The sequence below is a fragment of the Archocentrus centrarchus genome, chromosome 20 (assembly GCF_007364275.1).
Source record: "Archocentrus centrarchus isolate MPI-CPG fArcCen1 chromosome 20, fArcCen1, whole genome shotgun sequence".
Lineage (NCBI taxonomy): Eukaryota > Metazoa > Chordata > Actinopteri > Cichliformes > Cichlidae > Archocentrus > Archocentrus centrarchus.
In genome coordinates, this window is record NC_044365.1 from 27,520,771 (window position 1) to 27,535,002 (window position 14,232).

Sequence of the window (14,232 nt, forward strand, 5' to 3'; positions counted from 1 at the left end):
ACTGTTGATGGTGTGTACCACAGTGAACATGGACCAGAGTAAGCTAAGGAGAGAGTTGTCTAAGGAAATGAGAAAGGTAATTATTTTTTAAAATATGATTTATTTATTAATTTTTACAAGTAGAAAAAGAACACTGGAACACTGAAAAAACAACAACATCCAGCGCCGGGGGAATCGAGTACATTTCAACTTCAACGGGTGTTGTCATACTCCCCTGATACATACATATATATATTAAAAGGGTCATTAACAGGAGAAAGAAAAGAAAAAGAGGAAAAAAGAAAAAAGAAAGAAAGAAAAAAAAAAGGGGGGGGGGGGTGCTACTGCAATCATTATTTATATACAATCTGCAGGTACACTATATTAGAGCATAGGTATACAGGATATTACTGGAGCAGAAGGAAAGAGGGGAGGGGAAAGGGAAAGATTAAGAGGGAGAAACCTTGTGGTTACAGGGTCACCTCAAGGGTCAGTGAGATAACGTGATTCTGAAAGGGCAGCCAAACTTTAAAAAATGTATTGTCAAAGCCTCTTAGAGAATATTTTATTTTCTCCAGTTTCATAAAGAAAAGAGCATCTTTTATCCAACGTGAGTGAGTGGGTGGGTGTGGATCCTTCCAATGCATAAGAAGCAACTAGCAACGTAAGGAAAGCTACAAGTTTGACAAAGTGGGAGGGTAAAGAGTGTCCATCAGGGAGAATCACAAACAGAGCCATCAGAGGGGAGCATGGAACTCTAACAGACACAACAGCTGAAAATGAATCAAAAACTGAATCCCAAAACGCGGATAAGAAAGGGCAAGTCAGAAACATGTGAGTTCCTTGGACCAAGTAATGCGAGGGTAATCAGATGTTACTGAAAAATTAGAAAGTAGGAAATTATAGATTTTTGATATTGCGCCCTTAGAAAAAGGTTTGATTTCCATTATAGAATCAATGATAGTAGTGGCGGGGACATTGGGAGAGTCAGGGAAATGCCTATTGATAAAGTGTCTAGCCTGCAAGTACCTGAAGAAATGTGTGCTGGGCAGATTAAAATTTGATGATAATTGTGTAAATGAGGCCAAAATGCCATCAATGAAAAAATCCTTCACAGAAACAAGGTAAGTCATATTTATTACACTGGCTGCATCAATATTCACACACTCACCCACAGAAAAATACCACTGTCACAGGGCCTTGTACCACAGGATATGAAGATATTTAATGAAAATGTATTATACTTAAAGCTAATTTTCATTTTTCAAGTTAGGTGTTATTAAATTTAGGACACCCATGAAACTATGGGAGTACAAAACAATATTATTTATTATAACTGTTGCAAATGGCATTCAAATGTTATTAAATCTAAAAAAAAAAAAAAAAAAAAAAAAAAATCAATAATGTCAATAATGTAATTCAAGATAGCTTAATTACTGTCTGACTTATAGTGGGAGTGAGAAAAACCAAAAAAGCACATACCACCTCAAACATTTTACTAATCTGTGTCATCTATGCTGTTGGGTGCTTTTGATTATGCATCTCCTCCTGGTCTTGAACCAGGGAACTTTTTTGCATGTTAGGCAAATGTGTTAACCTCTAAACTATGGCAAAAAAACATTTACTGTGTGGACTCCGTGGAACTCTTCCTCAATGACCTTTTTCTCAGTGAAAACCGCTGATAAGGATTTCACAAGTCTATAAAGGATGAGTTTTGTCCAGGATTTGAATCCAAAAGAACACCTTTGGGACATAGCACAAAAATGCAGCTGACGACTCTGCAGAAAGGAAGTGATGCTGTCATGTTAGTATGCACCAGAAATTCAAAAGAATATTTACAGTATCTTTTGGAATCCATGACATGATGAGTTGAAGCTACTATGACAGCAAACACAGCCTTTACACGGTATTAGCAGATTGTCTATTAACAGAGACAGAAAGTTATTCTTTGGTGGAGACTCTTATTCATAGGGGATGTATTACGCTTGTTTCCAGAATAATTACTGGATTCTAATTAAGTAGCTTTGCATCAGTCACACTTCAAAATAAACATTATTTAATTCAAACCGCGCCTTTGTGCAGCCGCTCAGTTCATCCACTATTGGACCTGGTTTTTGGCCAACTTTCATCTGACTGGCTGCCCCTCACAAACAAGGTTTTGACAAGACATGGGTGGGGCTTCTGTGCTCACAGCAGCAAGTCTACAGCAACCTCAGCACCAGTAGAAATGGTGGCGGGGGCAATCACAGCTGGTTCACAACACAACCAATGGGGTGACCATAATGAGCCCTTTAGGAATATTTGCTCTCACTGACATCACTGAGAGCCAAGGGTAGAAAAAAACTCCCTGAAAATCACTTTAGAGAATTTGGAAGCCTGAGCTTTTGGTTCAACGATGCTTGCACATACATTGACCTCAGTATTTTTTATAACTTAAGCATAGTCAATGAAAAACAAAACAAGTCTGTTTTAACAAAGGAAAAATATTGAGACCCATTCCATTTACCCCACTACCAGATACGTTAAAGTAAGTAAAGCATTCTTTATGTGTTCCTCTTGAATACTGGATGAAAAGGTGTGAATTCTGCTACAACAAAATGCAGCAGTGAGGAAAAAGTGGGCCCATCAGACACAGATAAATAACAAAGCATGAATGAGGGAGGGTACTGGCCTACTTGTCTTGCAGGGTCACTGAGCTTTAACACCAAGATGTGCTAAACACACATGCAAACATGAAAAGTGGTATGTATGAAACCACAGTTACACACACACACACACAGCTTTTTAAGGGGGATGGGACTGTAGTGGAAGCAAAAGGGTGACAGAGATCTGGGGGGGAGAAAAAAATACAAAAACTTGGATAGACTCACTCCTCCACCAGCTGCATTTTCTTCCAAACTCCTGCCAGACCTTTACTTGTTTTCTCTCCCTCCCAACTTCCATACTTCATTCCCTGTGTCCATCATTGATTGCGCTCCTTCCCTTCAGCCTCACGCGATTGCACATGCAAAATGCAAAGCAGTGTGAGAAAATAGCCCATGTTGTCAAGTAAACACAGTTTTCAAAACATCAAGTGTCATGGTGTTCGGTTGTGTATTAAAAGTTCCTTGGACCCTGTATGGGGTTGCAAACCACTAATCCACATGGGAGAATAAGATCCAGTGTGATGGTAGAGGAGTGGTTCCAAATGAAAGTATTATTTTGGCTCTAATTGCTCATTAAGCATGGTTTCTGGAGCCCCTGTACACGAAACACAAAAACAAAGATTGATGAAGATTGTTTAACCCACATATGATCATGTCCAATATCCAATTTCTTCTTTTTTTAATAGCTTGTATGCAATATTACTGGGATTTTTATTATACACTACTCAGAGAAATTAAATTAACTCTTTGAAACCACATCAGATCTCAATGGAGGGGTCATGATGGATATCTATACTGATACAGACTGGGTAATGTGTTAGGAATGAAAGGATTTCACATTGTTTGATGGAAATGAGAATTATCAACCTACAGAAAGCTGAATTCAAAGACACCCTGAAAATCAAAGTGAAAAAAAAATGATGCGAAGGCGAGTCCACTTTGCCAACATTTTACTGCAGCAAAGTTGAAATGGTACTTGTATGGCCCTCACGTGCTTGTATGCATGTCTGACAATGTTGGGGCATGCTCTTAATGAGACAACGGACGGTATCCTGGGGGATCTCCTCCCAGATCTGGACCAGTGCATCACTAAGGTTTGGGACAGTCGGAGGTGCAGCATCAGATGGACTGAAACATAATGTCCCAGAGGTGCTCTATTGGATTTAGGTCTGGCAAGCGTGGGGACCAGTCAGTGGTATCAATTCTTTCATCATCCAGCATACTCTCACCATATGAGAGCAGGCATTGTTATGCACGAGAAGGAACCCAGAACCCACTGCACCAGCATTGGGTCTGACAGCGGGTCAGTGGGTTAGCACTAGCAAGTGGTCGCCCAGGGTCAAGGGAGTCCCCAATTGTCTGATCCTCAGATACTGCCGTCACGGGGCAGTGAATTTTTTCTGGCTAGAACCCTGATCTGTGCTCAGGGTAAACCTGCTCTCATCTGTGAAAAGCACAGGGCACCAGTGGTGGAGCTGCCAATTCTGGATATCCATTGCAAATGCCAATCAGGCTCCACGGTGCTGGGCAGTGAGCACAGGGCCCACTACAGGATGTCAGGCCCTTAGGTCACCCTCGTGAAATCTGTTTCTGTTTGTTTGGTCAGAGACATTCACACAAGTGGCCTGCTGGAGGTCATTTTGTAGGGTTCTGGCAGTTCTCATCCTGTTCCTCAGAGCAGATGCCACTCCTACTGATGGGTTAAGGACCTTATACGGCTTAACTGCCTGTCTCCTGGAATCTCCCCCATGCCCTTGACACTGTCCTGGGAGACACGGCAAACTTTATGGCAATGGTATGTATTGATGTGCCATCTTGGAGGAGTTGGACCGAGCAACCTCTGTAGGGTCCAGGTATCACCTCATGCTACCAGTAGAGACACTGACCCTAGTCAAAGGCAAAACTACACTTAAAAAAAAAACACAGAAAGGATGAGGAGGGGAAAAAATGTCAGTGGCTTCCACCTATAAAACCATTCCTGTTTTAGGGGTTCTCTCATTGTTGCCCCTCTAGTGCACCCTCTGCTACTTAAATGATCAGATCAGTATCCCAGAAGTTTAATTAACCTGATGGTATACTTTGATTAAAACGTATACCTTTCTTTTTTTGAGCAGTTTATATGCAAGTATTTGTATTATTTGTAATGCATCTAAAACTGCTGGGACAGTTAAGTTGTACTATTGTTGCTGTTTAAAAGAGACCCGCTACTCCGCCCCCGCCCCTGTTCTTGCCCTTTCCTTGTTGCCTGTCAGACCTGGCATAAATAACTAAATATAAAAATAAATAAATAAAAATACAAACATTAACAAGAATAGCCTATAGAAAACTTATAGAGCTGTTCTTGTAAAAGCAAATATGTTTGGTACATCAGTGCATTCAGATCCTCATTCCCATTGTGAAAAAATGCCAGACATGACAGGCTTAAAAAAATAAATAAAAATAAAAAATAAAGGAGACCCGTTATTTTTTTCCACATTTTCTGTCATCTATATGCTGTTACATGGTGGTGGATGCTCATATTAGAAACAATTGAAGTTTCAAACAGTGAGGTCAATGTATATAGAAACGTTTTTGTTTTTTTTTCCTCTTGGCTTTGTATGATGTCAGTGAGAGCAGCTACAATTAATATGGTCATATCAGGCACACAGCTCTGGCAGTGACCAGAAGATAGGTAACAGTAACTCAGATAACTACTTGTTACAACCAAAGTATACAGAAGACCATCTCTAAACACAAAACATGTCGAACCTTGAAGCTGAAGTGCTATAGCAGCAGAAGACCACACCGGGCGCCACTCCTGTCAGCTAAGAACAGGAAACTGAGGCTACAATTTGCACATGCTCACCAAAATTTGACAACAGAAGATTGAAAAAACTTTGCCTGGTCTGATGAGTCTTAGATGGTAGTGTCAGAATTTGACATAATCAACATAAAAGAATGAATCCATTCAACTCAATTCAATTTTATTTATATAGTGCCAAATCGCAACAAACAGTCGGCTCAAGTCGCCACGTATCCATCCTACCTCGTATTTATGGTTCAGGCTGCTGGTGGCGGTGTAATGGTGTGGCGGATATTTTCTTGGTACATTTTACCCCCTTAGTATCAACTGAGCATCGCTTAAAGACCACAGCCTAGCAGAGTATTGCTGATGATCATGTGTACTCATCTTCTGATGGGTGCTTCCAGCAGGATAATACACTAAGTCACAAAGTTCAAGCTGATTTCTTGAATATGACAATGTGTTCACTGTACTCAAATGGCCTCCACAGTTACCAGAGCTCAATCCAATAGCGCAACTTTGGGATGTGGTGGAATGGGAAGTTCGCATCATGCACCAAATATGTGACGCTATCGTGTCAGTAAGGACCAAAATTTCTGAGAAATGTTTCTAGCACCTTGTTGAATCTATGCCAAGAAGAATTAAGGCAGTCCTGAAGGCAAAAGGAGGTCCAACCCAGCACTAGCAAGGTGTACCTAATTAAGTGTCCAGTGTTATGTTGGCCATTAGGTAAATGAAATATTTTCACTTGAACAGTTTAGACCTTTTAGTATCTGTAACCATCTGGGCTGTGCGCTTTGTGGTTTCCTAAAAAAGACAATGACAGCCACATTAATGAGCCAAAGATACACCCAGAGATTTGAAAGTGTCAATGGAACTGGCAAGAAAGGGCTTACACCCTCACACAAAAATGTGACTAATGTGTGTACCAATTTATAACCAATCAAAATTCATATAAATGAAAAATAAGCTTTTGGCTAAGGGTGTAGCTTAAAACGGTGTCTAAATTTACATTTTGGTTTTATCACTTTACAGAAGAAGAAAAAAAAAGCTGAAAGAGGTGTTTGAAAGTACAAACAAAGACTGAAAGGGATGATGAGAAACTGTGTGTAAGATCTGTGGCACTTTTGCAAAAGTCACAATAAGTGTTATTCAGTGAGATGTTCTATTGGGCAACTGTGACAGAGGTAAACAGATTCACTGTCATTTGCCGTCAGGCCTTCAGTGTTACAGAATTTAGACTATCATTGCCTTTTGATATAAAAACATCAAACAGACAGCTGACAGCATGTCAAATCACTCAGGTGTCTAGCAAGTCTCAACAGTAAACTCTGATAAGAAATCTTAAAAGGTTTGGTGGCTTTCCACCGAAATAAGGTTCAAAAAGCTTTTTCCCCCTCGTAAGTTTGACTTCTCCTGTGCATGTACACTGCTTCACAACTCTAAGACAATAGGCTCAATGATTCCAGGTTCTGTGATCCTAAGGCTGGCCTTTGGGGAGAAGGGGTGAAATATATTTCAAGGAACTGCCACCTTCAGCGTTATAAAAATTTTCCCATAGATTTCTGTTCAAGATCCATCAACTGGTTTGTCTCTCCCTTCCATTAAATCAGAGATTTAATATAACCAAACCTTACATTCTGTAGATTTTCATTAAAGCTCACCATGGGAGCAATCTATTTCCTCCCTCATATTTCTCCAACGTTAATGCATGGCTGTGTCTCTGTACTGCAGACAGCTGGTGTCTCATATGGACGACTCAAATCACAGACTTTACGGACAGCAGATATTAATCTGGAATAATGAACAGGCACAGCGCATAAAACAAAGCTTTCATGACTGATTTTAATTAAATTGTCAAAAATAACAGTGTTCATTGTTTTTACTGTTGTGGTTTTCATTTTCTACAAGAGATTAAAGCCCTCTTTGTGCATGCTCTGTAATCAGTGTGCTGTCTTGGTGCCCTCCTTCTACTCCTATCACAGCTGTGTGTAGGTCCTGCCTGCTCTATTGATGAACTTTATTACTGAGTTGCAGTGGTGCATCAAGTAATGTTTCCACACATGATAGACTTAAAGTAGTGTAACTAATAAGTACTATGCTCCAGGGAAAAATATTAATGGGCATGTGCAAAAAAAACCCCCCCAAAAAAACGAGGCACGAATTCATTCGGTCAGTAATAAAAGCAACCACTGGAAAATAGTCTATTCTTTAATAACCTGACAGAAAATAAGCATTGCGTGGATAATTCTGACTTCTTAAGCACAGAAGACTGCTAGTGTGTGCAAACCAATTACACCACTTGTGCATTTATGTGACACAGCAAGTAACACTTCTTAGCCCCTGTGCCCTTTTAGTGCCAACTGTTAAGACTTGGCTGACTGAGAGGAATGGCTGGCAGTATAAAATCAGAGCCTTCTGTCCTCATTAAGAATATTACTTTGTGACCTGCTGTTTTATGTTCATTGTCATTAAAATGGAAAAACTAATTGCTTTGTTAAAAAAAATTCTCCTGTGCTGTTTTCTGAAAATAAATACTACGAATTTCTTATGGCCAGATTATTATTGATGTGGTTTCTGTGTCAGCCATGATGCCTGCAACAGTTTTTACTTTGTATTTTTATATCAACATCTCAAAAGCAATATGCAGCACGGTTCTTCCATTTAGTCCCTCTAAATATCAATGCAGCACTCTAATTGAGCATTCTGACTTTAATGGGCATCAGACAAGATATAATACATATAAATATTTGTGTACTATACAGTTCTTGTCTTGTATAAACTAATAAAGAAATAAAAACAGTCAATTTAGTGATTTACCAGTAGGCTAACTAGTTAATTTATCAAGAAAGGCTGTCATCTAGCTAATTCTGTTTATTTCTCTTTATTGCTTGCTCCTCTTTGACTCTTTCAAACAGATGAGAACAACAATGTTCAAACTAGCAAATATCCCACTGACATATGCTTAAATGTGTTGATTTTTTTTTTTAGCTGAACTGTGGTTTGCTTATGCTCAGAAAGAAACAAAGCATCAATTACTTAACTATACAGGATGTAAAATAAAGACTGGATGCTATGATTCCACTTGCAGGACCACCAAAGTTGAAATGCAGAATCACAAACTCAGAAAAACAAACTCTGTTTTGACTTTGCATGCTCTGAAGAGAATTATAATGATGCAAGATGACAGGTCCTAAAAAGGGGGAGATGCATATTTCAACTGCTGCTGGCTTGATTCAAGTCAAACTAAACCAAGTATAAATTTGTAATAGATTTGTGATATATCTGTAATCCTCGTCACATCTTCCAGTGACGAATCCAACCACAGCAGAATGATCTGTGATTGTGATGTGGACCTCGTTCAAAATGTGGTTAAAAACTTTTGAATCTGTTTTCCCAGAAACAGGAACCTATCCGCCTACAAAGACTGAGGTTAAGACATCTGGGTGTACTCCTGAACGATAAACTGGACTGAAAATGTCTATCTATAAAGGGAAGTTGAGACACTTCTTCTTATAGGTATGACAGCTTTGAGTGTAATTTTCCGATCTGTATCCTGGTGGCAATGTGTAAAAAAAATAATCCCAAGACTCTAAATGAGATCAGAAACCACTATGGGAGTTCCTCTGGAGACTACAGTGGGTGGACTGTAATTTGCTGATACAAGGGGTAAATGTAATGAAACTGCTGCTGTTAATGCTCTGCAGCACCAAAAAGTAGGACAGTGATGTTTTCCTATGAGCTGATGTGCATTAACCCATGATGATCCATGCCAACAATGGGTGCGGATGTTATGATGCGTGTTATGCAGTACTGGTGTCTAATGCCATAAATGGTGGACAATCCAAATTACTCAGCAAACAGTCAGGAACATCAGCTGTTTCTCTTGACAGACGTTTACTGCAAAGCACTGATACTGCACAGCTACCAAGGAGGTAAGGCTAATAAGTGCTGTAGCAAATAAAGCATGCATTTTCCTGAGAAGAGATCCAAGTGTTGTTTTTGCAAAAAAAAAAAAAAAATGCACAGATGTGACTTCTTTGTAAATATGTCTAATTATTTAAAAAAAAATTCCTAAAAGGCAGCATTAAGAAATGTGCTTCCACTGATTTAACCTACTTTGTGCATCATGGTCTCAGTTCCATTTTTAAATTCAATGCATCAAGGTGGAAAAGGAGGAGAGGCGGACACACACAGGGATACACAAACAAGAAAATCCACTAAGAGGAAAGGAGATGAAAGGAGAGCCCAGACTTTTTTGTCAGTGAGTCTGCTGAACACAAATCATTCCAAGCATTTGTTTATGTTGGATCTGTATTTCACTCCTCCACCCCCAGTCTCTTCAATAAAACACTGCTTTATGAGTTTACACCCATTTGTGCAATTAGGACATGTTATCCTTCATTCTGGCATGTCACCAATGTTAATTTATATACTTATGTAATTTATGATTTAGTGACACACATGGATCTGTGGAACATTTTTTAAGACATAATGCAATAAAAGTTATTCCTCTGAAGTGTACCTTGTGGGTTTTGACAGCTCCCTTTAGCTTTTGGGAGCTGTGCTGATAGGATGGGTAAGAAAACTCTATCTGGAATGCCTGACTGGACAAAAGAGCACACAGTGTCCCGGATAGGCCGTTTGAGACTTAAAACTCCAGCGAGCTATATAGAAAAATAAACCTGAGTGGGAGAAAGTGAGTGGAAAAAAAGATGGCTGTGTGTGCAAAGAGAACCCTGAAGGATATCTAATACCGCCACAGTGGAAGAGATGACATGAAATAGAAAAGCGCTCATGGGCAGATTTGCCTTTTCAGTGGGGCAGGTTGGCCCAATTAGAAATGTAGGTGACAAAGTACACCTGTGTGTCTGTGTGCGCCCTTTGTGTCTGTGCCACTGTCACTACTGTTTCATGTTATACTGTTTTCCTGAAGGCATGAGAAGGGTACTCAAGTATCCTTCCACCGCAACTGTCTCTTCATATAGTTCTTACACGAAAGTGATTTTACATTGACATGTCTGGAGCACAACTGTAACGTGATCAACCCTTACATGACGTGACAATCAACAATTGTGGGCTTTGCGGCATTTTTTGAGAGTGGGGAACAGACCACAAAAATACAAAGGCATATCTGATATATAAATATTTATAAACCTTGAATGCAATTTGAGTTCTGACAAAAGTTTCACAGGACCTAAAGTTGTATTTGTTGCTTCCAGCTGTTTGTAGGAGTCTTTCTGCTGTGTTAAGTACCTTCAGCATGACACAGCAGCAGGATCCATATGACCTCTTCCAAAGGAAGAGTACTGCACACATTTTAAGTAATTAGTCTACTTATAACAAATTATGGACATGGAGGTTACAGTAAATAACACTTCTACTACTTCTACACCTGACACCGGTCAGCATCATGTCCTGGCTGATCTGAAACAATGTTTTTACAAAATATGGCAACAAGTAGACTATTAAAAGGAAAATTAATTTTATTGTACCATAAGAATTATCTGGATAAATTATCAATATACAGAATTTTCACTGTATTAGTTTTTGTTTGCCTGTTTTGCTTTTTCACCCCAGCAAAAGACAGAAATCAAATTGTCCTTATAATTAGTTATTTTTTTGAGGTATCATGAGCTAAGGGAACTCTCTGTGGGACTATTCAAAGAGGGCAGCCAAATTTGCCTACTATGTAATGAAACTATATAAAAATTTTCAAATAAAATTAGCACAAATAACCAACTAATATTAATAATGAATAATCTCCATGTACCGTACACTATTCCAAATGTGTTTTATCATAAGTCCACACTTTAACATCTATAAACTGTTTTAAATTCATATGCAGGCCTTTGTACATAAAAGCATTGCCTGTCATTGACAACTGATATTGCTGATGTGCACCCACAACCCTGAAACCAAAGAGCCCCACACACAGCACATCCCATTTAACCCCCTGTGTAGGTCCAGTATCCACACTCCCTTTTACCTGCTAAATGCTCTACTATGTTCGCTACTCACTGTCTGCAGGACAGATAGTATGCAGTGGCTTTATCAAAGCTATTCCACTAAAAACAACTGCCTGCTATGACTGGGAACAAGGTCAGTAAGAGCAATGACACTAAAACAACCAGAGAACATTTTTCCAATTAGCTGGAGGACACTAAAAGCAAATAGGATCTTCATTGACAGCAATACAATGGCAGAACCGCCAGTACAATTTAAAACAGGTGTTAAATTTGCTGCAGCAAGCATGAGCCACTCTTCCTCTCAGTTTCCTACAGAGAAAGCAGTAATGGCCAGTGTGGTATCTGAGCATCATCACAGGAGGAAATGTCACAGTGCAAAGCACCCCCTGTCATTCAGCCCACTGTTCTTCCAACTGACATGATGTTAGTGTCATAACCAAATGAGGATTGGGAGGAGGTAGGCAGCTTCAAGCTGCTAAGCTTTGCTCTAACAGGGAAAGTCCTATCCAAATTCCAACTCTGACAGAATGCAGGATGCAGGCGCCCCGCCCCCCTGAGATCAGAGCAGCAGGAGGAAAGCTGGGAGCGCCGTGGATAAACTGGAAGAGTGCAGTATGACTCATTGGAATCAGGTGTTCCAATGATAACACAGAAGTTAGGGATTGTCCGTGAAAACGGTTGATGTAACCAGATTTCATGATAACACAAATATTTTCCTTATTCTGTGATAATTTTTTGGTAATCACTTGGGCTGAATTTCCAAACATGTTTCATAGCAGCTCAGTAACTGAGTGAGATGATCACTGTTGTTCAATGGGAATTAACAATGGTGTGGTCACGTCTGGATGATAACAGAGATGAATCACTGATTTAAAGATGGACTTGGATGGGAAGGAATTATGCACAAGTCCTTCGCCATAAATAAGATTCATTAAGACGCGGATAAATGCACATTTCATATTATCGCTGTATTTCCTCATCAGGGCACTTTCTGAATGAATCAATACTGGTCTTGGTGGTGATTAGTGTGCTGATAGATCATAGCCAGGCTGCCCTTTTAATGGTCAGATTTTCCATCAACATGACTTTGGATCACTCTTATTCATCATAATAGGTAAGGGCATGGGTATGAGGAAACCTTCCGTTTCCCTGCACCATCATTAAGGTGACCGATTGTGGATATGGCCTGTCACTCTGCCACATAGTTCGTCATCTAAGTAACAGAATTCATATTCAGAAGGTCTTACTATCATTAATCGGGGCTTGACTACACTGAAAGAAAGAGACCTCGTGAAAACATAAGTGACCTTGGAATAATAAATGCCTTTCTTATGTCATTTCTGTTTGAGACACACACACATCCTCCAACCCCCTTTCTGCTTCCTTTACAAAGTGCCATAAGAAAACAAAACACACCATGAGGAATAGACACTGCCTGTCTCCTCACTGTGACATATGACATTGACAGACAGATGCTGGAAAACAGATTTTCTCCTCTACCCCAAACACATTTATCTTTCACCCCTGTTTGCTCCTGCATGGATCAAATAGTAGAAGATGTGAGCCAGATGCTAGACTGTCTGCTGACTACACTCAGTTACCCAACACTGCAATTGATTGACTGACTTTTTTCGGGCATTTTAAAAATAAATTGCACTCAGCAGAACTGATGGTAGAATACTGCACTTTATGACATTAATGAGCCAAAATATAGATGGAAAAAAAAAAAAAATCTATTCTTCTGTTACATTACACTGTGTTTACTGCTGTAATATTGAAGATGTTAATTCAAAATTCTTATATATATATATATATATATATATATATATATATATATATATATATATAAAACCTTTCATAAATTCTCCATTCCTAACTTACAGGTTACAAAATGGGCTCTAAGTCACCTTTAGAAAGAAGCGATATGGGATTTTAGATGAGGAAACACTGCCACCTTGAGGGGATTATAATGTTTCCTGAAATTGACTCCAAATATGTCAAACAACTCTAAATGAATACCAGCTTTATCAGGAACAGTGCACTCTCTGGAGCCGCATAAGTCAACTTCTGTTAAGTTGTAAGCATAACATATGTCACCTTGTGTTTGTATTTAAACTAATATAGCATTTAGGACACTAATTAATATAACTAAATTTAATATTTATACTAAGTTGACATTTCAATAAAACTGTGATGAAGATATGCTTGTAGGATAAAACTAAAAACCAAACACACAATTTATGCACTGTCCAATACATAGGAAACAGATGTACCATTTGGTATATTTAACCCTTAAAATGGCTGGGAGCAACAGCATATCTACCTGGATTTGCCCAACAAATCCACAGTCCTAAGAAGCATTCCTCTCATGGGGGAGAGGAGGTCATTAATTGCACCTCTGTGGCGTTTTTACGGAGTTTTGGAAATGGCCGGATGGCTCCAGCAAAGGAAAAAAAAAAAAAAAACTGAAAGAAAGTTGACAGAGACTGAGTGTAAAGGGAACCCATGAGGGCACCACGTTCATCAGTTTAGAAAACATGTGGAGCGGAGAGCCATGTCTGACACACATTTAAGCCAGTTGGGATCAAAGAAACAATACTGTTTGAGATTATCTAAAATTTATCAAGACCATGTCCACACTAAGTCAGCTGAATGTCAAAGACCCGCTCATCCTCTGTATATTACTGCCATTTCTCAACAACCACAACAAAGAGAAATGTTACACTTGGTGCACGGATAAAGGAAAGGCTGCTGCATTATGATCTGCAAGCATATCCTGTTGTTACAAACTGTAAGTCAGTTTTTGGTAAAAAAAAAAAAAATCTACACCGTAAATTTTGGTTTTTATTCCAAGTAC

The 14,232-nt window shown here is 39.2% G+C and overlaps 1 protein-coding gene across 1 annotated transcript in view; it reads right to left on the reverse strand.

The window, feature by feature from the left end:
* Positions 1 to 14,232, reverse strand: part of stau2 (staufen double-stranded RNA binding protein 2) — a 117,768-nt gene that overhangs the window by 96,879 nt on the left and 6,657 nt on the right. The gene's annotated exons all lie outside the window — the stretch shown is intronic.